A 26,178-nucleotide genomic window follows, 5' to 3' on the forward strand; every position below is an offset into this window, starting at 1 on the left:
AGCAGTGCCTGACTTCTCCCCCCTAACAGATCGAAACACTTTTGCCGTCCGAAAATGTACAAGGGCAACAGAAACGTGTTAGTCGCCTGCAGCTGGCGAGCCGGCGGGCTCGTGAGCTTCTCTTTCTTTGTAAAGGGCAGTCTCCGCATTGGAAAGGGCAACCCAGTCACCCGAAGAAATACGACTTAGGGGGCGCCTGGGGTCACAGCGGGACACCCAACCGCTCTTTTCCAGGCGAGGGAAACCTGGGAAACTTTCTGGGCTCCATCCGAGTCACGCGGCAATTGCATGGTAGGAATTGTGCAATGAGGCGAGTCGGGCGGGCATCCGGGGGTGGAAAGACGCGGGGGAGGCTTCTGTGGTGCCAACTTTTTTTTTTTTTTTAAATTCTGGGTTGTCTCGCGCTGAGCGAGGCGCGACGGCGCGGCCGGACAGCGGGATTCCCGCTGGCCCTAAGCCCGGGCCGAAGCAGCACCTCTTCCCTGCAGGGACCTGGGACGGACAAGCGCCTGGGCGCGTCCCCTCCCTCGAGCGGAGACTGGCCGCGGGCGAGGCGGGACGGCGCGGCGGGCGCGCAGTGGCCGCACCGGCGGGCTGGGAATCCCGCGCTCGCGCTGTCGGGAAGCGCCCGGGCCCCGCCGGCCCGGCTCGCACCTTCGGGCGGTGACACCCCTGGCGGGCTGCGCGGAGTCTGCGCGGACACCCGGAGCCTCCCGGGGACCTCCTCCTCGCGCCCGCGGAGCCCGGAGCCTCCCGGGGAGACCTCCTCCTCGCGCCCGCGGACACCCGGAGCCTCCCGGGGGACCTCCTCCTCGCGCCCGCGGAGCCCCGGCCCAGCGCCGCCCTTGGTGGAGGGGCGAGGACGCAGGAGCGTCACTTTACTGAGCGCTCGCGGATGTGGGCGCTGTGATCAAACGTTGGTCCTACTCATAACCCATGCCGCTCTCCTTGTGACGTACATGCTATTATTAGCTTTCCTTGGAAGTGAGGAAATAGCTCGAAATGATTGTTAGTTGCTTTAAGCCAAACAGAAGGCAGAGCTGCGAATCAAACCCAGATTTGTCTCGACACCGGTGTATCAAACTTCTCTTGGACCAGCCACTCACACCTTCCTACCCAGCGAGCAGCGAACAGGTAGCAGATGGGACAGGTGAGCTGCGGTCTGGAGCAGCCCCTTTGCCTGGGGGCGACAGGGACATTTGCGTCTTGCAGGTGCTCACTCATTGGCTCCAGTGGGCTGTTTAAAAAAAAAAAAAAACATTTTCCCTGTGTATCATGAGGAGGAAAATGTGAGAAAGCGTTCCACAGACCTGTCTCTATTGTCAACCTTTACATTGGGATCTGGGACACCTATCATAAGAGGTTGTTGGAAGATTAAATAAAACAGTGTTTACGTAGGTGCTTAGCACCTGGGGGACCCTCGATATAGGCTATTTCGCTCGTTTTTGCAGCGCTCCTGGACACATCTGGGCACTCATGCTCCTAAACACGTTGGAGAGGAGACCCGCGCAGTCATTCTAGGCCAACTACTTCTCTGACAGATGACGAATTTAATTCACTCAAAGGGAAAATCACTTACCCCCATCGCCATCTAATTAGTGACAGACACCAAGCTGATCCCATTCAAGGGCTCTTGTTACTTCCCCCTTCTCCCCTCCGCCTCCCCTCTCCCCCCTTCCCACCCCCTCTCCACCCCCTTCCCACCCCCTTTTCTTCCTGGAGGATTCAGAACAGCTCTGAGGCCGGAACGTGACTTCCTCGGAGACCCGACGGCGGTGGCAGTGGCGTGGGCGGGGACCTCCGGGAAGGTGAGCGGAGGAAGTCGAGTCACCGCGCTAGCCGCCTGCCTGCGCGGGGGAGAGGGAAACCCAGCCAGGGCGGCGCGCGGCCAGCCCTGCAGGGGGCCTCCCTGCTGGGGCTCGGCCCCTTTTGGTGAGTCAGGAAATAGCTGCAGCCCAGTAAAAGATTTAAAAAAAAGTGTGTGTGTGTGTGTGTGTGTGTGTGTGTGTGTGTGTGTGTGTGTGTGTGTGTGTGTGTGTGTGTGTGTGTGTGTGTGTGTGTGTGTGTAAGACGGAACGTGTTCTCTGGCGATGGAACAGAGTCCTTCCACAGCAGATCATTTTCAGGGTCAGCACGGAATTTTGAGGGGGAGTTCATCTTGAAAACTGAAATAGACTAATGTGAGTTTTCTAACATTATGAAATCTTGGGAATTAACCACTCTATTTATCTGGGTTTTAACAATCACTGCTGTCTAGAGCAGCTGTTTTTCCTTTCCAAGTCTCCATTTTGTGAATTGAGGCTAAAATATCTGGACAGGCCTGTCCCTTGGGCACCCTGGAATGTTGGAAATATGAATGGCCTCTTAGTAGAGTTGAAGTTCCAAAGGGAAGTAGGAGCATGAAAGGAAGGACTCTCTCCTTCAGAAACAAAAATCTCCTTTTTATGACTCATTATAGAAAAGTCAGATTTTTGTCAGAATCAGAAGAAAAGGAAATCTCACCACCCAGAAAACCACGGTTAACAATTTTATGTGTAGCATTATAGGTAAGCACACTGAACACAATGATTTGTAACCTTTTTTCCTTGCAAAAACTATCATGACATGCCACTAAATATTTTTCATACATGTTTTTAAATGGCTACTTAGTATTCCATTGTACATTTATTTAACCAAAGTTCTGCTGAAGGACTTAAAATTGTGTCCAGAATTTTGCTCTTTAAACAAGACCGGAGTATGCAGCCTTGTAGCTAAATTTTGAGCACATTCTCAATTATTTACATAGGTATGTTTCTTAGAAGTGGTATTGCTAGGTCCAGGGTTAAGGACTGCCCTACAGTGACCTTTTAAGCTTTATTATTTTCTCTAGAGTGTTTTCCCAGACTTTCTATACTGTTTATTCACCACGAATTTATTGAGCACTCATCACATGCCAGGATACAGAGATGGATACATTGATTTTAATAGCACAGAGATGAATAAACTACATTGTAGTTTAAGGTGGCATAGATACTGTCAGAGAAAGCTTTGGGCAGCCAGGTGCCCAGTTTGGGAAGGGTCCTGAAGGACCAGTAGACTTTCTTCAGACCAACAGAGTTTGGATGAGAGGAGGTAAGTGGGGAGTATTGAAGGGTGGGAAGGGCAAAGGAGAAGCCAAGGGAAATTTCCTGTACAGAAACATGGTGCTCTGACAGCCTGATGTGTCTTTACTTAGTTGGGGAAATAGTGAGTTGTCTTATGTGCTTGTATTGAGAGTAGAGCTGGGAAGGAGGGCAGTGACATACGGCAAAGAAATAGCCCGTTATGTCATGCTGAGAAGTTTTGGACTTTGCTCACATAACGATAGGAGCAAATGATTCATGAAGCCTTCAAGGTCATGATGAAATTGGATCTTGCTACCTTCATGACCTGTCAGAAAAAAATAAAATAATAAAAATAAAAAAAATTTTTAAAAAGAAATTGGATCTTGCCACTTGACCCAATGAGAACACCCTCCAGCCCCCATGATTCCTGAGGAGAGAAAACAGGATAGGAAGATTTGCAAAGGAAGTATCCCAAAAGGGTCTTGAAATTAAAACTGCAGAGAATCAACCAAATTCACTGGTAGTAACTACCATGTCCATCATGTTTAAGAGAATCCTGTAGTTATCATTAGTAAGTTTGGTCATGAAAACCCTTTTCTCTTTTTCTACTTAAAAGAGAATGGCTTCTTTTTTTTTTTTTTTTTTTTTTTTGAGACAGAGTCTCACTCTGTTGCCCAGGCTAGAGTGAGTGCCGTGGCGTCAGCCTAGCTCACAGCAACCTCAAACTCCTGGGCTCAAGCAATCCTTCTGCCTCAGCCTCCCGAGTAGCTGGGACTACAGGCATGTGCTACCATGCCCAGCTAATTTTTTCTATATATATTTTTAGCTGTCCATATAATTTCCTTCTATTTTTAGTAGAGACAGGGTCTCGCTCTTGCTCAGGCTGGTCTCGAACTCCTGAGCTCAAACAATCCGCCCGCCTTGGCCTCCCAGAGTGCTAGGATTACAGGCGTGAGCCACCGCACCTGGCCGAGAATGGCTTTTTTAGCTGGGCATGGTGGTGCATGCCCGTAGTCCTAGCTCCCTGGGAGGCTGAGGCAAGAGGATAGCTTGAGCCCAGGAGTTCGACTCTGCAGTGAGCTATGATCACGCCACTGCACTCCAGCCTGGAATGTGGGTGATAGAGTGAGACCCTATCTCAAAAAAAAAAAAGAGAGAGAGAGAGAAAGAGAGAATGGCTTTAAAACTGGCACATGCCCAGAGATTACTTCAGTTGCCTATTAGGGAAACAAATCTAAGACTTCCAATAAGTCTAAAAACATGTAAACATGTAGATTTTAATATGTAAAAGCCCTTTGTAAACCATAAAGTAGTATTCAATGAAAAACATATTTCTGGAAGGTGGTTTAAGAAAAATGTTTACTTATAGACAAAGGGTCAAAAACTCAAGTGCCTACTGTGACCAGGTAAGTACAGTAATTACTTTCAACAATTCTGAAAAATTCCCAGCTGTTATCTATTTGAATATTTCCTCTCCCTCATTTTCTCTATCTCCTTGGAGAATTCTGATTACAGGTATATTAGACCTTCTAATTCTATCATCCAAGTCTTATAATCTCTCTCTCTTTTATATTTTTCATTTCTTTATACTCCCTGGACTGCATTTAGGATAGTTTTCTTAGGATCTAACTTCTAGTTCACAAATTCTTTCTTTAGCCGTGTCCAGTCTCCTTTTTAACATGTTTGACTTTTTAATTTGTTTTTTTTCCATTCCTGAAAGTTCTATTTCAGATCTGTTCAAACAATTTTTTATAGTCTCTTGTTTCTTGCACATGTTTACAGGCTTTAATTTCAAACGTTTTAAAGGTAAGATGATCTCTTTCCTGGCCTCAGGGCTTCCACCAGCAAGAGGTATCCCTACAGTAACCTGTATTTCAGATAAGAACATTCCTTGCCTCCCCCTCACAAAAGCGTTATCAGGAATAAAGAGGGAGGCCTAGGGCTCTGTTCTGGAGAAGGGACTTGTCCCATCACCCCTTCTTCTGCCTGCTGCACTCATAGGACCACTCTCTGCCTTACAACCATTCTAATCTCATGCTGTTGTCCCTGGTCATGTCAGTCACACAAGAAGCCCAGGACACTCAGGTCATCTCTTACACCCAAAGCTAATCCCCATGTGGCTCTAAGGACAGGGTATTTATTTTGTTAGCCACTTTATCCTCAGAGCTTAGAATAGTACCTAGTAAATAGAAGGTATTCAGATAATATTTGTTGAGTGAGTTAGCATTAAACATTCTTATTTTATATTCTGTGTCTTGTCATTCCATATCTGAAGACTACAGGTGTGATTTTTGCCATCTGTTGCTTCTGGCTTTTGCCCATTGTGCCCTGTTTACTTTTATGTTTTGTTGATTTTGGTTCTGAGTTCATATTTCTTGGATTTTGTCTATAGAAATCCTTTGGGGCATAGGTAGAAGCTGCATTCATTCAGAGATCATTTGTGTTTACTTTTACTAGTTGCCTGGGGTAACTATTTACCCAGAACTAAATATCTCTACTTGGTTTTTTGTTTTTGTTTTTGTTTTTAAAATGTCATAAGTAGTTGAATTGACCTGCAAACCCATGTGTACAGGAGTATCAGCTTTGGATATAAATTATCAAAAGAGGAAATGTGTATATATTTCCTCTACCAAGTGCCAAGGTGCAGATGGGCAAGTTTCCCTGTCCCTTTCTGTGCAGCAAGTTTCTTCCTCTTCATCATTATACTGGAAGAATAGCTTCTTTGGGTTTCTGGCTTTATCAGATTACCCCTTCTTAGGTGGGATTTAGCTTGAGTTGATTTCTAAAAACCTGGTGTTCTTAGATCTTCAGATTTCTCAAGAGTAGCTTGATTTTTATGTGAAATCAGCGGTTTTTAAATGTTAGCAAACAATTAAAATTTATTTTTTAAAAATTTGCTGTGAAAAAAATCACTGTGGACCTTATTTGATCTTCAGTCTATATTAGCTTACAATCTCTGTTTTAGACAGACTAAGCGACCAACCCATGTGCATTGTATTCATATGAGGCAGAATGCATCTATTAGATACAATAACCACAAATTCTAGAAGAAAAAGTCCAACTTTAGGCCTCTTTTTCTTTTTCCATATAAATGTAATTTTCAGGTCATGTGTCTAGATTTGTGGTTCAGGAAATATGATCACTGTATCTACGATACAGGCAAATATAAGGGATAGTTCCGGCCTTCAAAGACTTTATTTTTTTTTTCCTTAGAGACAAGGTCTCACTTTCACCCAGGCTGGAGAGTGGTGGCATGATCACAGCTCACTGCAGCCCTGAACTCCTGGGTTCAAGTGGTTCTCCCACCTCAGCCTCCCAAAGTGCTGGAATTACAGGGGTGAGCTACTATACCTGGTCAGATTTTACATTCTCTGCAATATAGAATGTGCAAGATGAATTAAGGTATCAAGAGATTTAAAGGAGCAATTAGGATGTCACTGCTTCTGTCTGGGTCTGCTTTCAAGGAGCCTTAATTAGGGTAGGCATAATGACACTAAAAGGAAAAGGGGTAGATGTCAAGTATTTAAAAGATGATGTGACAGGTTGATAGCTGAATGAATGTGGGATAAGAATAAGGGAGGAATTGTTGTACTTATGTGATTGGGAAAGTTCCAGCCAAGCATCATGCTTTGTGACTATCTAAGGGTATCTTCAGTGATTATTTTGAAGAAGAGAAAAAAAGCCCAATGTCACTTTTGTTTTTCTCATTTCTGGTAAACTAAAGGCAATGTGAAGGATTTTCTCATCTATAAAAGGCTCAACAACTGTAATCAATTTCTTTTCTTTTCTTTTTTTTTTTTTTTTTGAGACAGAGTCTTGCTTTGTCTCCCAGGCTAGAGTGCAGTGGCGTCATCATAGTTCACTGCAACCTCAAACTCCTGGCTTCAAGCGATCCTCCCACCTCGGCTTCCCAAACTACTAGGATTATAGGCATGAGTCACCACACCTGGCCATGTAATCAATTTTTATATAATAAAAAAATCCAAGTATTAGGGGAAATATTTTATCTGATATATTCATGTAAATTATCCTTTTCTAGTATTTTCTCATCATTATAGGGTTGCCTTCCTCCTTAAATAAACAAACAAAATTTGCAAAGGCACATCAAGATTTTGAAATATCTAGAAGTTTCTCATGTTGGAAAGCTTCATTGAAGTAGATGGTCAATATTCTCCTAACCCAATGCTATTAGTTCCGCTTCAGCATTTTACTGGCATCTGATCGTTTGAAGGGACTATATGGAAACTGATGACATTAAGTAAGAAAGATTGTGGATCACATTCAACTCTCATCTCTCTATGGGCCTAGGAGGCATAACTCTCTTTATTGCTAATGGTGTTTTGAACATTAGCTTTTGTGCTAAAAATCTATCAATCTGCTAGTCCTTGCAGTAGGTTTAACTTTAGGTGTAAGTAGTTAATTGGTTGAGACAATGGGCTGTTTGTTAATGATTAGCACCCAACAGGTTTTATTTTTACTTATTCTCTTCCTTTGTAGCACCAGAATGATGGGGCATTTATCAACAGCCTTGAATAAAGACAACATTAGGAGAATTTGGTTGCTTATGTCAATCTAAGGCACAATGCAAGAATCCAGGTAGGGTTATGTTTGTTTAGCATTTCAGGAATAACCAAACACTTTCATATGTATGTTATCACATTTGAATCTCACTGCAATTCTTCCTGAAAGTGAGTATGGCAGCCCTATTATTCCAGTTTAGAAACTGATTATCAGGGTTGCATTGAAATTGTTGTCCCATGTCACAAACTAGGACTAGAACCTAAATCTTATGATGACTAGTCCAGTGCTTTATCCTGGGCTCCAGACTGCTTCACAGCCACTTGATTTAACAAGTGTTCTGCTATGGTTTGGATAAAAAAAAAGCATGTGTTGGAAACTTAATCCTCAATGCAACAGTATTGAGAGGTGGGGCCCGATGGAAGGTGTTTAGATCATGAGGCCTCTACCCTCATGAACAGATTAATGCCAATTATAAAAGGACTTGAGACTGTGAGCTTGATCTCTTGCTCTCTCTCTTGCACGTGCTCTCCTGCCCTTCTGTGTTCTGCTATGGGATGACACGACAGAAGGGCCCTCAGCAGATATGGCCTTCTAGACCTTGAACTTCCCAGCATCCAGAACTGTGACAAATAAATCTGTTTTTTTTAATAAATTACCCAGTCTCAGGTATTTTGTTATAGCAGCATAAAACAGACTAAGACATGTTCCTTCAGGGTCCGCTAGCTGTGTTGCATCATCAGGCTTTGGGGGCAGCAAGCGTATACAACACTGCCATTGCTCTCAAAGGACTTGGCTGGGTGTGGTGGCTCACGCTGTAATCCTAGCACTTTGGGAGGCTGCGGCAGGAGAATTGCTTGAGGCCAGGAGTTCAAGGTTGCAGTGATCTCTAATGATGCCACTGCACTTTAGCCCAGGGGACAGAGCAAGACCCTGTCTCAAAAAAAAAAAAAAAATACAAAGTTTATTTGATGAAAGTTTATGAAAATAGCTACAGCATGAATTGTATTTTCATCAAAAATTTTAGGAATGTAGAGAAAAGAGAAATCATCATGGGTTGTCTGTTGGGGAAAATTTCATGAAGAACAACTTTGGGTGTTCATGGATGTCCTACGACAAATGAGGTAACTAAAGGGCTGTCTCTCTTGAGCACCTACTCCGTGCTGGGCACTGTGCTAGGTACTTCTTATCCCTTCTCTCATTTAAACTTCACCGTAATCCTCTGAGCTAGGTTGTATACTCTCTACTTTAAAGATGATAAAATCCATTCTCAGAGAAGTGGGGAGACTTGTCCAAGGCACACAGTAGAGGACAGAGCCAACGCTGAACACAGGACACCAGTGCCCCAACTCTTCACCGTTACTATATACAATGTTATAAAGTAAACTTTATAAGCTCACTTTTAAAAATGCATGCAAAATTATGTCCAGACTCCCAAAGCAAAGGAACTACTAGAGTTCCCTTCTCCTTTGATAGGTGGGCAGGTCTATGGAATAGTACAGACTATTAATATTATACTATTACGTTCTACATTCTCAAAGAAGAGAGTCCTGGTCCACAAAAAATACCTTTAAGTGTCAAGATCATTGTGAAAAGGCCAAGTAGTTAATCAAAAATTTTGTCAAACTTAGGAAAACAAAACAAGAGAGAATATAAATACAGAGTACATTAAAGGATAAGCACATAAGGGCTAGACTAAAAATTTTTTTTTTCTCTATCAGGGAGGGGAGGGGGCAGGAATCAGACTACATTTTTTAAAGAGGCTCAGCCTTTGTGGCCTGACACTTGGTGGTGGTGGGTGGGGGGACAGTCTGCTTCAGGAGGTTGAGATGTCACACCTTTGTTTCTTGAACCACTGAGAGAGGTGATCCAGGACAAAACTCATCCCTTGGCACAAGTTTCTAAAGCTATCAAACATGGTTCATCTGTGCTTTCAAGGGCTTTTGATCTATGTACTTTTTGTACCTATTTTTGTACCTAGTTTTTCTCCTAATGCCAACACAGTTTTTGTCAACACAGTGGTGCTTGGCTAGCTCAGGGTGGCGGCTGGTGCATTTCTTTCACAGTTGTTGCCAAGGAGCACAGAGGAGCAAGACCGACCAATTGGGAGAGAAGTGGGCAACACCAGGCTGAAACGAGGAGGATAAGAAGATGCTGGAAAATTAGGTGGAGGGTTCACAGACATGAACAGTTTAATTAGGGTTCTTTAATTGTGGTAATATATATATGTAACAAATAATGTGCCATTTTAACCACTTTTGAGTGTACAGTTTAATGGCATTAATTACATTCACAGTGTCACGCAACCACTACCATTACCTATTTCTAAATGTTTCCATCACCCGAAACAGAAACTCTGTACCCATTAAGCAATAACTCTCCTTTCCTCCCTCCTTTCAGCCCCTGTAAACTCTAATTTACTTTTTGTCTCTATAAATTGACCTATTCTAGGTACTTTATATATTTTATATAAGTGGAATTATACAATATTTGTCCTTTGGTTTCTGGCTCATTTTATCTAGCATAATGTTTTCAAGGTGCATCCACATTGTAGCATGTATCAGAACTTTATTCCTTTTTATGGTTGAAAATATTCTGTTGTATCCATATATCATATTTTGTCCATTCATCTATTGATAGACACTTGGGTTGTTTCCACTTTTTGGCTATTGTTAATAATGCTGTAACGAACATTAGTGTTTTGAGTACCTCTTTTCAGTTCTTTTGAATATATATTAAATACCTAAGAGTGGAATTGCTGGGTCATATGGTAATTCTAGGTTTAACTTTTGTTTTTTTCTTTCCCTTAAAGATTGGATCTCATTATGTTCCTCAGGCTGGTCGACCTCCTGGCCTCAAGCACCATTCCTGCCTCAACCTCCTGATGTGCTAGGATTACAGGTGTGAGCCACTGCGCCTGGCTGTCTATGTTTAACTTTTTGAGGAACTGTCAAACTGTTTTCCACTGGGACTACACCATTTTATATTCTCACGAGTGATGTATGAGGGTTTCAATTTCTCCACATCTCTGCAAACGCTTGTTATATGTGTTTGTTTTATAGTCATCTTTCCAGATGTGAAGTGCTATCTAATTGTGGTTTTGAGTTGCAGTTCCCTAGTGACTAATCATGTGCATTTTTTAATGTGTTTATTGGCATTTGTATATCTTTTTTTTTATTTCAGCTTATTGTGGGGGTACAAAAGTTCAGGTTATATATATTGCCCATGCCCCCTCCTCCCCCCGAGTCTGAGCTTAAAGCGTGTCCATTCCCCAGACAGTGCATATCGCACTCATCATGTAGGTATACACCCATCCCCTCCCCCCCACCCCCCACCTCTGTCCGATACCCAATTGGTGTTATTCCCAAATGTGCACTTAGGTGATGATTAGGGAAACCAATTTGCTGGTGAGTACATCTGTATATCTTTTTTGGAGAAATACTTATTCAAGTCCTTTTCCTGTTTTTTAATTGAGTTATTTGTCTTCTTTGTTGTTGAGTTATAGGAGTTCCTTATATATTTTGGATAGTAAACCTTTTATCAGATATTTAATCTGCAAATACTTTCTCCATTGTGTTGGTTGTCTTTTCACTTTATTAGTAATGTCCTTTGATGCACAGAAGCTTTTAATTTTGATGAAGTTCAATTTATTTATTTATTTTGTTACTCATGCTTTTGGTGTCATATCTAAGAATCCATTGCCAAATCTACAGTCACCAGGATTTACCCCTACATTTTCCTCTAAGAATTTTATGGTTTTAGCTCTTATATTTAGGTCATTGATCCATTTTGAGTTAATTTTTGTATATGGTGTGAGGTAGGGACCCAGCTTTATTCTTTTTTTTTTTTTATTGTGGCGGGGAGTCTGGGGGACAGGGTCTTGCTATGTGGCCCTGGCTAGAGCGCTGTGGCATCATCATAGCTCACTGCAGCCTCAAGCTCCCAGGCTTGAGTGATCCTCCTGCCTCAGCCTCTCGAGTGTCTGGGACTAAAGGCGAGCACAACCATGCCCAGCTAATTTCTCTATTTTTTGTGGAGACGGGGTCTTGCTCTTGCTCAGGCTGGTCTTGAACTCCTGAGCTCAAACCGTCTTCCCACCGCAGCCTCCCAGAGTGCTAGGGTCCAGATGTGAGACACCATACCTGGCCCCAACTTCATTCTTTTGGATGTGGAAATCCAGTTGTGCTAACCCCATCTGTTGAAGATACTATACTTTCCCCCAATGAATGCATTTGGCACCCTTGTCAAAAATCCATTGATGATAAATATGAGGATTTATTTCTGACACTCAATTCTATTGCATTGGTCTATATGTCTATCCTTACGCCACTATCACACTGTTTTGATTACTGCAGTTTTGTCAGTTTTGAAATTAGGAAGTGTGAGTCCTCCAACTTTTGATTTTTTTTTCAAGATTGTTTTGGCTATTCGGGCCCCTCAAAATGCCATATGAATTTGAGGATAGGCTATTTCTATTTCTGCAAAAAGAGCTGTTGAAGTTTTGGTAGAGATTGTGTTAAATCTGTAAATCACTCTGGGCATTATTACCATCTGAACAATATTAAGTCTTGCAATCCATGAATGTGGATGTCTTCCCATTTATTAAGGTCTTCCTTAATCTTTCAGCCATGTTTTATAGTTTTCAGTGTAAAATATTTCACCTCCTTGATTAAATTTACTCCCAGGTATTTTATGCTTTTTGATGTTATTGTAATGTGAATGGTATTGCTTTTTTAAATTGCTTTTTCAGATGTCCATTGCTCGCCTATAGAAACACAACTGATTTTTGTGAGTTCACCTTGTGATCTGCAACTTTGCTGAATTCATTTATTAGCTCAGGTAGCTTTCTTGTGGATTCTTTGGATATAAAGATACAGTTCTACTTCTTCCTTTCCAATTTGGATGCCCTTTATTTCTGCTTCGTGTCTACTTGCTCTGGCTAGAATTTGCAGTACAATGTTTTTTTTTTTTAATTTTTGTATTTTTCTTTTTTAGCAGCTTTCTCAGGTTGAATAGTACAATGTTGAAGAGCGGTTGAAAGCAGGCATCCTTGTTCCTGGTGAGCAAACTGATTAAATTAAAATAAATTTAATTGTTTTCTTTAAGATGACTAGGTTACAGTATTTATGGTAGGGCCCTAATCCAATATAACTGGTATCTATATAAGAAGAAGAGATACCAGGGTGTGTGTGCACAGAGATATAACCATGTGAAGAGGTACCAAGAGGGCAGAGATCTACAAGCCGCAGAGAGAAACCAACCCTGCCAGTACCTTGATCTTGGACTTCTAGCCTCTAGAACTATGAGAAAATAAATCTCTGTTGTTTAAGCCACTCAATCTATAATATTTTGTTATGGTAACCCTAGCAAATTAATACAAACCTCTCTAGTGATTTTTTTTCATTTCAGTTATTATACTTCCCAGCCCCAGAATTTCTTTCGTTCCTTTTTATAATTTACATCTCTTTATTGGTATTCTCATTTTGTTCATACATCATTTTCTTGATTTCCTGTAGTTTTTTGTCCATGTTTTCCTTTAGCTCTTTGAGAATATTTAAGACCATTGTTTTAAAGTCTTTGTCTAATAAGTCTAATGTCTGGGCTTCCTGAGGCACAGTTTTTGTCACCATATTTTGTTCCATTGAGCTATACATTCCTTTTTTTTTTCTGTGCCTTGTGGTTTTTGAAAATTGGACTTTTTTTTTTTTTTTTTTTAGACAGGGTCTAACTTCGTTGCCCAGGCTAGAGTGCAGTGACAGTGATCATAGCTCACTGCAGCCTTGAACTCCTGGGCTCAAGCAATCCTCCCACCTCAGCCTCTTGACTAGCTGGCACTACAGGTACAAGCCACTACACCTGGCTAATTTTTAAAAATTTTTTATTTTTAGAGAATGGATCTTACTATGTTGTTCATGATGGTCTTGAATTCTTGGCCTCAAGTGATCTTACCCTCCTTAGTCTCCTGAGTAGGGGGGATTACAGGTGCAAGCCACTGTGCCTAGCTTTGGACTTTTGCATAGTATAATGTGATCACTGTGGAAATCAAATTCTTCCCCTTCCCTAGGGTTTTCTGGGTTTTGGTTTTTTAATTGTTGAAGTTTGTACTAGTCTTTTTCTAGTGACTTTTCCCAAGTATTTTTGCAGAGATGGTTTTCTTTGTCATGTGTGGTTGCTGAAGTCTCTGTTCCTTAGTTTGTATTCAGTGAGCATTTTGACACAATTTTACTTGAATGCCAAGAGCTAAAAAATAAAGCAAAACAAGCAAACAAAATACCTTTCTCCTGTCTTTGTAGATTGGGTCTATGCCGGGGCCTTCCTTTAACACTTAGCCAGACTTGCACTGAACATAAGAATCAGCCTTTAATGAAAATTTAAGGTTTTTTCAGGTCTTTTCTGAGCAAGCATCTTGCTCTGGGCATGTGCATGGCTTTCTAAATTTGACATATACACAGGTGCTTTTGATTGCCATAACTTTCCAAAGAAACTCTCTTCTCAGATTTTTCTCCCAGGCCTTAGGTGGTTTATTATATGTATCAATTGTGATCTTTTGTCTCGAGCATTGTTCTTCTACCTTACAATGTTTTGAGCAATGCCTGGTGCTCTTCCAGCCCAGTTAGCTCAGGGCTAAGCAAACAGAGATAAGCACCTTGTGCCAATCCTTCAGATGCTCCAGACAGGTTAAAACAGATCGACACAGTAATTTGCAAATAAGGGCTGCTCTGCTCCCTGTGTAACAAGGAGCTGTGGGCCCATGCTGGCAGTGTGGGCTGCTGTCTTCAGGACTGTTGCCAAGCCAGGAGGGTGTGGGGTAAGAGCAAGTAAAAAGGCCATAAAACTTTCCTACCATTTTTAAGTTGACTTTTTCTTGATTCAGCATTCACTTGGTTGCTGTAAGCCTTTCCCTTTTTTCCAGCATTCTGACACAGTTGATTCTGACAGCTTTTGCTTGTTTTTTGAGTTTCTATGGGGGGGACAGGAGCTTGGAGCTGCCTACTCTGCCATTTTGCTAAGATAATTAGGGGTTTGAAATCTTTTTTTTTTTTTTTTTTTTGACACAGAGTCTCACTCTGCCACCCCGGGTAGAATGCAGGGGTGTCACCATAGCTCATGGCAACCTCAAACTCCTGGGCTCAAGCGATCCTCCTGCCTCAGCTTCCCATATGCGTTCCCAGCTATGTGGGACTGCAGGCACATGCCACAGTGCCCGGCTAGTTTTTCCATTTTTGGTAGAGACGGGGTCTTGCTCTTGCTCAGGCTGGTTTTCAACTCCTGAGCTCAAATGATCCTCCCACCTTGGCCTCCCAGAGTGCTAGGATGACAGGCATGAGCACTGTGCCCGGCCTGAAATCTTAAAATTAGGGGTTTAAAATCTTACATCTTTGATATAAGATAGATTTTTTCTGACTTTTTTAATAAATAAAAAATGTTGCAAAGAATTATGTGGTTAAGTGCATGGAATTTGGAGACAGATGGTTTGAATTTTAATCCTGCCTTTGCCAACAGAAGTTTATAATAAGTTATTTAGTTATTTAACCTCTCTAAACTTCAATTTCCCATCTGTAAAGTAGGAGTATTGGGAAAGCTCATTAGGATCATTCATTGTAAAGTCAGTGATGTGCTGGTAAATGTTTAGCAATTGGCTCTCAGGAGGGATGGGAGTAGAAAACCCTAATTTTTAGTGTTTGCCAGTTTCTATAATGTAAATACTTTTGATGTGGCTGATTTTAAGATGCCAATGTGAAATAATTTAATTTAACGTTGAGAAGACATGCACACAATTGGCCCTCATGAGCCAGTGGGAGCCAACTCCAGCACGTCATTAAAAAAAAAAAATGCAATAGGCCGGGCGCGGTGGCTCACGCCTGTAATCCTAGCACTCTGGGAGGCCAAGGCAGGAGGATCGCTCAAGGTCAGGAGTTTGAGACCAGCCTGAGCAAGAGTGAGACCATGTCTCTACTAAAAATAGAAAGAAATTGTCTGGACAACTAAAAATATATAGAAAATATTAGCCAGGCATGGTGGTGCACACCTGTAGTCCCAGCTGCTCGGAAGGCTGAGGCAGGAGAATCGCTTGAGCCCAGGAGTTTGAGATTGCTGTGAGCTAGGCTGACGCCACGGCACTCACTCTAGCCCAGGCAACAGAGTGAGACTCTGTCTCAAAAAAAAAAAAAAAAAAAATGCAATGACTAGGCATGGTGGCTCCTGCCTATAATCCCAGCACTTTGGGAGGCTGAGGTGGGAGGATCACTTGAGGCTAAAAATTCTAGATGAGCCTGAGCAACGTAGCACTACTCTCATCTCTACAAATAAAAATAAAAATAAAAAAGAATAGCTGGCCATGGTGGCATGCACCTGTAGTCCTAGCTACTGGGGAGGCTGAGGAGGGAGCATCACCTGAGCCCAGGAATTTGAGACTGCAGTGAGCTATGATTGCTACCACTACACTCCAGCCTGAGCAACAGAGTGAGACCCTGTCTCAAAAAAAAAAAAAAAAACAGTGAAGTGTGAGGTACATAAGTGATTAATCAATAAATATTATCATTTTCAGTTGCCATTAACAAAAAGAATAAGGTAAAATGGAATGATTTCTGAAAAGTCAAGATAGGAGGTCTTTACAGAAAGTATCCAGGCACGTAATATGAAAAATAGAGACATTTATTAAAGAAGATACAAGATACAAGAAACATTGTACATAACACAATGACGCCCGAGTCCCCTTCAAAGTAGGCACCTAGGGACCTCACAGTTCTCCCAGCGTCTCTTAACCTAACCCGTACATGTTCGACATTCTCAGGTGTTCTGCTTGTTGCAGGCCTTCCAGAACATGGATCACTTTCAACAGATTCTCCACCATCTTCAAAGCATTTGTGCCACACTGTGATTTGCACTGCACTCATTGCATGGTCCCCAAAAGCTTCTGAATCACCAAATAGTTTCCACAGAGGATTGTTCAAGCTTAACGCAAAATTTGATGCAGATTCATTGCTCTACTCGCTCAGTCATTTTAATGCGACAGTCACACTGTACAGATACTCACTTCATGGCATCTAGCACTCCACTGACTAGTACGGTGAAGTCATCACTGTTCACACATGCTCATCCCAGTCCACTCTCCTTGGCTGCCAGGTCACATCTATGTCGTGCAAACCATTCTCGTTATATGTTAATAGTGGCTGGATACTTTCCAGCCAGACCTCATATATTGTCTCCCTTTATATTGCCCTATGTTCTAAAATACTTTGTATTCTAGGTACTTTGAAATGTTATCCCTAAATGTTCTGTGGGAATCACATTTCATATCCTCGTTCTATCTTTAGGTCTTGCATCATTGTTTACAGTGAACACAATCGTAGGGAGAATAGTTATCATCCTCAAGTCTGCCTGCCCTGCTAGCAACCAGCCACACCTGGAAGGACTTGTTCTTAATCGATTAATATATCAATGTTGCAGGCTGCAGAAAAACTTACAGGTATCATCCTGCCTTGGCTCGTGGTTGCCAAGGAGTTTTGCCTAATATTGGCCCTGACAGCAGTCACCAGCTAGCCATGCTTTTCCCATGAAGGGACATATAGATTGCTTAACCACCTTCACCAGGCAAATAATTCTGCAAATGTCATGTCCTCTGCATGTCTGCTCAGACCCAGGCTTAGGCAAGCTTGTGAAGCAAAGACTGTCTTACCTAGCTAGTCCTCTGGGTACCCCAGACCTTATCCCTTTACCAAGTCTCTATGTTATCTCACATTCCTTATCCATCCATCCATCCATTCACCCAACACTTACAGAGTGCCTATGGCTGCAAATACAAAGATGACTACATGGTCCCTGCTGTCTATAAACTCACAGCCTGGGATGAGGTAGGGTAGAGTGGAGATAGATATGCAAACAAAAGAGAATATATGATCAGGGATAGTAGAAAAGTATACATAAAGTACTCTGGGAAGCTAAAGGAGGAATTCTGCCTACCTGAGAGAGCTAAGTTTTCACAGAGTGCACACCGGTAACTGTAGGGTAAGGTAGAGGCTTGGGGCCAGATTGTGATAGATCTTGTGTGCCCAACTGTGGCATTGGCTTCTCCAGCAATAGGGAGGCTTTCTTTCCTTTCCTCTTTTATTACCCTGCATCTTAGAACTTTAGGGCCCTGGTCCCTGTTAATAATAAAATAATAACCAACTTTTTGAGGGGCTGACAATGTGCCCAGTACTATACTAAATGCTTTATATTAATTATTTAACTTAATCTTTACAACAAACTTGGAAGACAGAAAATATTATCATCCTCATTTTACAGATTAAACCCCCCTGAGATTTAAAGTAGTAATGTACTCAAAGTCACACAGCAAGGAATAGGCAGAGCTAAACCCAGCTCTGATTCACTGCCAAGCCTGAGATTTTAGAAACATAAGCCTTGGTGTAGTTGAGAGCCTGGGAAGAGTGGTTTCATTGTCCCAAACCCTCCTCCAGAACTTCCCCATATTTTATAATGGTCATATCTACTTTGTTACCTCCTTTCTGGGCTGACTGCAATAATCTCAATCTGTTTGAGGGGCAGTGGTAGTTACTGTGGAGAACGGCTTCGAAGGATATTGAAGGTGGTGCCAATTTACCTCTCAGGACTGTAGTTGCTTCTGAGTGATGTTGGGTTAATGGTTAATCTCTGGCATGAGTCAGCTAATGCTTCTCCCAAATAATGTAACGCATTAACTCAATTAAAAAACACCTGCCCAACTAATCCGAATGTCAGATCTGAGTGTCAAGTTCCATTTTATACTCTGTAAAAGGAAGGAGGATTTTCATTTAACACACTCAAAATTTTTAAAGAAGGTGGTTGATCTTGCTTTTCAGCCAATGGAAAGACTGCTTGCCTTTTCTCTTTCCTTCTTTACCTTTCCCTCTGCTCCGGAGCTGACTCAGTACAATGCCTATTTTATGGTGAGCACTCTATAAATATCTACTGGGCTGAGTCAAATATAAAGAAATACTATACACTATTTCTGCTGTCGTGGCACTTAAAATTGAGTGAAGACAATGCATATGTATTTCACACATAAAAATAAACCTTTTTCTTAACAATTCTGGGCAGGATATAAATGATGCCAATTAAATAGGCCTAACACCTTCCTGCCTCTGAGTTTTCAGTATCCTTCAAGGTTCAGTTCACATCTCATACTCCTCACGAAGTCTATCTGGATTTTCAGTGATGTTTCCTGTCTCTGAAATCTTACGGCATTTATGTCTGTAGCAGCTGTTTGATGTTTGATCATCTTTTCTCAGATGGATGTCTTCCCTTTTCCTCTCCGCTACAGTCCCTGAGGGCAGGAAGAGTGGCCACCCCTGCCAAGGGCCTGGTATAGGACCCTCTACATGCAGCTGTTCAGTTGATTGTTACTGATCATATATGTCCTGCATCGTATTATTAGAAACTAACACAGTGCTTAGCACATACTTCTACTGAATAAATATGTGTTGCATTAAGTTGAATTGTTGGATGCCATAGACCTCTGAAAGTGTATGAGTTCTAGATATCACTCTCTTAGCAAAGTAACAGAAAATTAGAACTTGGGAAGAAGTCATATCTAATTGTTGTTCAACTGTAACTCATTTTCCTATTGCTTTTAGGCATGTAATTTAGACTTTCCACTTCAGTTACCCCCATCTGTCAAATGCATACCTGACTTCATGGCCAATAACTTTTACACAGATACTGTGAGGTTAAAATATAAAGACGCACAGAATTTTGATGCAGTCAGGCCTCCTAAAATAATGTGATCCAACCCAAGGAGGTATCTGAGATCAGAGAGGTTAAAGGGACTGCCCTAAGTTTCTTGTCCATTGAAGAGATCATCTAGCATCCAGGTATCCTGCTTTCTGATCCAGTGGTCTTTCCAGGGCACCAAGCGTGGTTGTTAGCATAGCATTTCCACACAAGGTGTTTTAATTATTAACGCAGTATACTAAGTCCCAGGAGTAGAATAAGCCTCGTTATTATAGCTAGTAAGTCAATCCAAAGCAATCTGATGTCTCTGTAAAACTGAACAGATTTTGAAGCAAAGCATCCTTGGGATCACTGCCCTCAGAAAGGGCCATCGTCTCATTCACGTATTAAAAAAAACCCATAAATGAGCCCTTCTGTATGGATATTCATTGTTTCTTAGCTTTATTGATTCTGTTATCTTGCTGTTAATTACCACAACCACAAAAGCCTTCAATTAGATTAAACCATAATAAACAAGATTAGTAATACTTATCCTGCCTTGGATGTTGAGTTTTTTAATAATAAACTGATGTTTATCTTTCCAGACATTACTATATTGACATCCCACAAAATAATTAAATCAGATATTTTGATTTTTATTTTAGACAAAACATTTAAGTATATTTTCATAACTAATGATGTTAACTATCATTATTAAGCCTCACGATAACCCTAAAAGTGGACATTATGATTATCCTCACTTACAGATGATGACATCAAAGTTTCTAGGAATTTGATATCTTGCTAAAAGACCCCACAATAGGGAAGCCAGGATTAAATGAGGTGGTACATATGTGTTTAGCACAGTGCTAAGTGGATAGTGTGTTGACTAAATGCACGTGAGAGATTCAGTGTAAACTGAAAATAAGTAGAGAAAGTAAAATGAAGCTGTTGTGAGGATAGTACATAAAGTACATTGCTATGAGTTCCTGTATATGTAATAAATGTATGACTAAAATTTGAGTCTGAGCTTCATAATAGTCAGCTCAAAGTGAGAAATACAATCACTTATATAACTGATAAGTAACTTTGCCCACGAGAAGTATAGCTATTTCTAGAGCTCAGACTTAAGGGCACTTTTTCAAGACACAGGATATAATACCCTAGCAAGGAGCCTAGTAGATGAGGCAGATGTACTGTGTGGTGGCTCTTAGAAGCCTGGAAAAAGTGATGGCCAAACCTGGGGGAAGGGGAGAAGCCTGAGTTGCCCTGGCAGAAAGTAGAAGGAGGATTATTAAGAGGTTGAGGAAAGGAGCATGCTAGAATGGAAATAGTATGTAAGGCCAAAAGACCTACTGAGGATTGTGTTTCATGCAAGGTCCAAGGACACACCATTCATGAAGACATTAAGAATATACTGAAGAGAGGGGTACCAGCGCCACTAAAAAGTATAGTGCAGGCCATGGATCAAAGTAGAAGAGTAATGCCAGAGCTGAGGTCCTTACTGCATGGCATGATGGGGTTTGTACCAAGGAATAGGGACCAGTTGGAAGTGTTTAACTGCCAGAAGCCGCAAGGCCACAATTATCATAATAACCACCAAGGTCAGAGGGGCAGCTAAGGGGAATTGCAAAGATGGTTAATAGAACATGGTGTCCCTAGGGGCAAATGTGCAGCCAACAAAGATGCTACATAAAATCTAAAAAGGAGTGGGCTTGAAACCATGGTGTCCTCGGGTCAAATGTATCACATACACCATCCAGAGCCGCTGACCTCACAGAGTGCTGGAGTGGCTTTCCGAAGCACACCTGAAGTGATAGATTGGATGTAACCTTCTGAATGGCTGGGATGTCATCCTGCAGGATATGTGTTACATCAGAGACCTCTACATCGGTGGTCCCCAAGCCCCAGGCCGTGGAGTACTGGTCTGTGGTCTGTTAGGAACTGGGCCACACAGCTGGAGGTGAGCTCTGCAGGTGAGTGAGTGAAGCTTCATCTGTATTTACAGCTGCTCCCCATCGCTTGCATCACCGCCTGAGCTCCTCCTCCTGTCAGATCAGTGGTGGCATTACATTCCCACAGGAGCACGATACTACCCATGCAAGGGATCTAGGCTGTGCACTTCTCATGAGAATTTGTCCAAAACCAGGTCCCCCTCACTCTGGTCCATGGAAAAATTGTCCTCTATGAAACCAGTCTCTGCTGCCAAAAAGTTTGGAGACTGCTGTTCTACATGACATTGTGTCCACAATAAAAAGAATAACTAGATCTAGGAATGAAGGGGTCAAAGTACGAGTGGTCTGGCTTGCTGTCACTCCCAATGACCCCTTAGTAACTTTGTCTTTCCTGTCCCTGAAACTCTGGGCTCATCAAAGGTTAAAGATCTTGGTCCCCAAACCAGGTGTACTCTTGGCAGGGGATATATAACAAGCGTCCCACTGAACTACAGATTACAGCTGCCACTAGGGCACTTCGAATTCCTTGTCTCCAGGGACTCCAAGGGAAAAGAGTCACCATCATGGCAGGGGGAATCCATCGTCATCGGCCTGAAAAAGTGGATGTGGCTAGGGAGGAAGATATGTGGAACCCAGGAGATCTACGTGGGCCTCCCCTGGTACTCCCTTGACCCACTGGAACCATATATGATTGGGTGTGCATAATGCTCCCAGCCTGAGAAGGGTCTGACTGCAAAGAGCTCAGGTCCGTCAGGAGTGAAGATTTGGGTCACATCACCAGGTAAGCCACCAGGACCTGCCAAGCTGCTAGCTAAGGGTGAGGGGAATTTAGAATGGACAGTGAAAAAGAGAGAGGATGAGAACCAGCTTGGACCCAACACCTGGTCACAGTTTGTCCCGTTAACCTACCGCTTTTAAGTTTCACTGCAGGAAGAGAGGTTCTCGGACCTGTGGAGGGGATGCTCCCTGCACATGCATGTAGAAGTGGATCTGTGCAGTGCAATGTGTAGGACGTTTCACGCAGCCATGAAAGTGCACTGTTCAGATCTGCGGCTGCAGGAGCATGGCTGATAGCCCCAGACATTACCTCTGTGCATACACTACCAGATTGGGCTTCCCATGCCTGTGATTGCGCATGGCAGGTATGTTAAAGCTGGCCCGTCCATGCCTGGCACAGTGCTGTGCATCTGTAGTTTCAGCTACGGAGAGGCCAAGATGGGAGGATTGCTTGAGGCCAGGAATTCGAGGCCACAGTGTGCTATGATCATGCCTGTGAATGGCCACTGCACTCCAGGCTGGGCAATATAGTGAGACCCTGTCTCTAAAAATTTTTTTTAAGTAACTAAAAAACAAACAAAAAACGCTGGCCAATTTCTGTGAGCAGTGGCCACTTTTGCTTGAGGACTCTTGATTGGCCTGAAGCTTTTGGGGAACTGTGCTACAGTCTTACAGTCTCTGCCTTCTTCCCTTCCCTTCTTCCCTCTCTTCCATAGATGTCAGAGCTTCAGCATGGTCTGGAGGCTTCCTCACCTTCTGCTGCTCCCTCTCCCTTGATCCTTCACAGACATTTTCCCCAATAAATCTCTTGCATATCTAATCCTGCCTTGTTAGTGCCTAGGTGGACCTAAACTAGTGCATGCTCCCCAGCAAGTTGCTAGCTAGTTAAGGGCAGATTCATGTGCCATAATGTAATAGAGTAGTGAGTTTGTATGTGTACCTTCTTACCTAATCTTCATGATCATTTATCGAGGTCATTGGGCTGGGTAGTATGATCACAGTTTTACATATGAGGAAATGGAGGATTAATTTAGGAACTTGCCTGGGATATACACTAGTAAGTGGCAGAGCAGAGCTGAAATTCAAACTCAAGTTGGTATTATTCCAAAGTCACCTTAACTACTTATTAATAGCTATGGGACAGTTAGGCTCAGGGCAGAGTTGACCTTTTAATGAGAGTTGAAGTAGCTGAGGAAGATGAACCTCATGTCTTATAAAAGTGAGCTGATTGGAAGTTCTTCAAATCAGGATCAAGGTTTTTCTCAAGCAATAATTTTAAGGCAGTACCAAATACATGATACCCACATATCAAATTCATGGTGGAGTTACCGAAGTTCTACTTTTGACAATTACCTAAAAAATTTTAACCTAAAAACATTTTAATATGGGCATTCACAATCATATATACATATATGATTCACATGCTTTTCATCTTTTTTCTTTTGCTGAATTTTACATTTATCAAATATCTACTCAGCTTTTGTTATATGTCATGCATGATACTTTTAAGGTAAAAAATTTTATATATTCCCTTTCCATCCCATTACCTTTAATCAGACTTTTTTTCCTTACTTTCTATCGGTCATTATGAGTAAATATTTTAGATGGCCTAAGCAATGGAAAATGGTCTCTTTCCTGTAAGTCTAATCATTTCCCCACCTCAGATGGAGCCTGATTCAATGGGCTAGTGAGCATATAGAAAGAGACCTGTTCAGTCAGTGTGTATGTTTATTTCAGCAATAAAAGATTTAACATTTGATTTTACTTTTACTTTTTCTGGAGGGTGAGATGAGGGAAAGAGGTTGTTAAATAAAAGGTGAACATTTATTAAATACTATATTTTCAATTTAAAATGAGTCTTGACTTAAGTGGCAATTTATTTATTTATTTAATTTTTTTTTTTTTTTTTGAGACTGTTTGGCTCTGTTTCTTGGGCCAGAGTGCAGTGGCGTCATCATAGCTCATTACAACCTCAAACTCCTGAGCTCAAGCAATCCTCCTGCCTTAGCCTCCCAAGTGGCTGGGATTATACAGGTGCACATCACCATGCACAGCTACTTTTTTTTCTGTTTTGTTTTTTTTTTTTGAGACAGAATCTCACTCTGTTGCCCGGGCTAGAGTGAGTGCCGTGGCATCAGCCTAGCTCACAGCAACCTCCAACTCCTGGGCTCAAGCGATCCTACTGTCTCAGCCTCCCGAGAAGCTGGGACTACAGGCATGTGCCACCATGCCCGGCTAATTTTTTCTTATATATATTTTAGCTGTCCATATAATTTCTTTCTATTTTTAGTAGAGACGGAGTCTCGCTCTTGCTCAGGCTGGTCTTGAACTCCTGAGCTCAAACAATCCGCCCGCCTCCGCCTCCCAGAGTGCCAGGATTACAGGCGCGAGCCACCACGCCCGGCCTTTTTTCTGTTTTTGGTAGAGGCAAGGTCTCTCTCTGTTGCCCAGGCTCGTCTCAAACTCCTGGCCTCAAGCGATCCTCCCGCCTTGGCCTGCCACAGTGCTAGGTTTACAGGCGTGAGCCACCGTGCCTGGCCAAATATGGTAATTTGGACAGTTCAGAACATCCACTGAAATTTTATATGGTTTAAATATTGAATCTGTAAAACATTTAGCTGGATAAAACCTAGAATAATGTAGAATGAACATTTACGTCAACCCCCTCACTATTTATATTCCTTAAATCTCTTTGATTTTTTTCTTAGCACGTATCACTATCAGACATTATCCTAATTACTTATTCATTTACTTGTTTTCAACCATTTTCCTCAACTAGGAACCTTTTCTGTCTTATTTCACCTTTGTATTTGCAGTACAAAATAGTGCATGACACGTAGTTCGTACTCAACAAATATTTGTTTATATTCATTTATCTAACCAAAGGAGAGAGTATGCCTCTCTAAGGAATTATATATAAAATCACCATGCATACTGTTGACTGGAAGCTTTACCCAAACACACACACCCCACAATGCAAACAATTCAACATAGCTGACTACCAAAAAATGGAAAACTTCTTCAAGTATAGTTTTTTAAGGCAAATAATATGTTGGAAAATGCATATCAAAAGTATGACAAATAAAATATTGCTATCTTTATTAAAGATTTCATTATTACAAATTGACAGAAGACACTATGACCCCAGTAGATGGTGGACAAAGAGAAAAAGAGACAATATTCACATGTAAATTGGTAAATTAAAAGAAAAAAGAAGGCCAGGTGCGGTGGCTCACGCCTGTAATCCTAGCCCTCTGGGAGGCCGAGGTGGGTGGATCGCTCGAGGTCAGGAGTTCGAGACCAGCCTGAGCAAGACCCTGTCTCTACTAAAAATAGAAAGAAATTATCTGGACAACTAAAAATATATGTAGAAAAAATTAGCTGGGCATGGTGGTGCATGCCTGTAATCCCAGCTACTCGGGAGGCTGAGGCAGTAGGATAGCTTAAGCCCAGGAGTTTGAGGTTGCTGTGAGCTAGGCTGATGCCACGGCACTCACTCTAGCCCAGGCAACAGAGTGAGACTCTGTCTGAAAAAAAAAGAAAAAAGAAAAGGCCAGGTGCACCGGCTCACACCTGTAATCCCAACACTTTGAGAGGGTAAGGCAGTAGGATCACTTGAGGCCTGGAGTTCGAGACCAGCCTGAACAACATAGCTAGACCCCTATCTCTACAGATAAATAGAAAATTTAGCCAGGTAGCAGGTGTGGCTAAATTTAAATTAAATTTCATGATTTGTACAATGGGGGTTTAGTTTAGTTTGCCTGTAGTCCTAGCGACTTGGGAGGCTGAGGCAGGGGTTGCTTGAGCCCAGGAGTTCGAGGCTTTGCTCCCCTGCACTCCAGCCTGGACAACAGAATGAGACCTTGTCTCTAAAACAAAAAGAGAGAGAGAGAGAGAGAAAAGAAAGAAAACATAGAAACTAAAGAAACTAGTAAGAAACCATATGGAAAATTATTAACCTCTTTAATAATTGTGAAAAATCAAAATTAAAGCAACAAGCTATACTTTTAAAACATTAAAATGAAAACTATTTTAAAAATTATAATGTCTACTGGTTATAGCCCCTGACGTGTACATTTTTCAGGGCAGCGCAAATTTGTGGAAACTGAATGGAAAGTAACTTGCCAATTATGAATCTATGAATTAAGAATCTA

At 42.0% G+C, this 26,178-nt stretch overlaps 1 long non-coding RNA gene across 1 annotated transcript; it reads left to right on the forward strand.

Moving 5' to 3' along the window:
* Positions 1–608: 608 nt before the first annotated feature.
* Positions 609–10,451, forward strand: LOC123635561. Its single transcript, XR_006734161.1, has 3 exons — positions 609–1,150; positions 1,452–1,808; positions 10,414–10,451. It is a non-coding gene; the product is annotated as an uncharacterized LOC123635561 (long non-coding RNA).
* The last annotated feature ends 15,727 nt before the right edge of the window (positions 10,452–26,178 follow it).

This window comes from Lemur catta, chromosome 3, assembly GCF_020740605.2.
Source record: "Lemur catta isolate mLemCat1 chromosome 3, mLemCat1.pri, whole genome shotgun sequence".
Lineage (NCBI taxonomy): Eukaryota > Metazoa > Chordata > Mammalia > Primates > Lemuridae > Lemur > Lemur catta.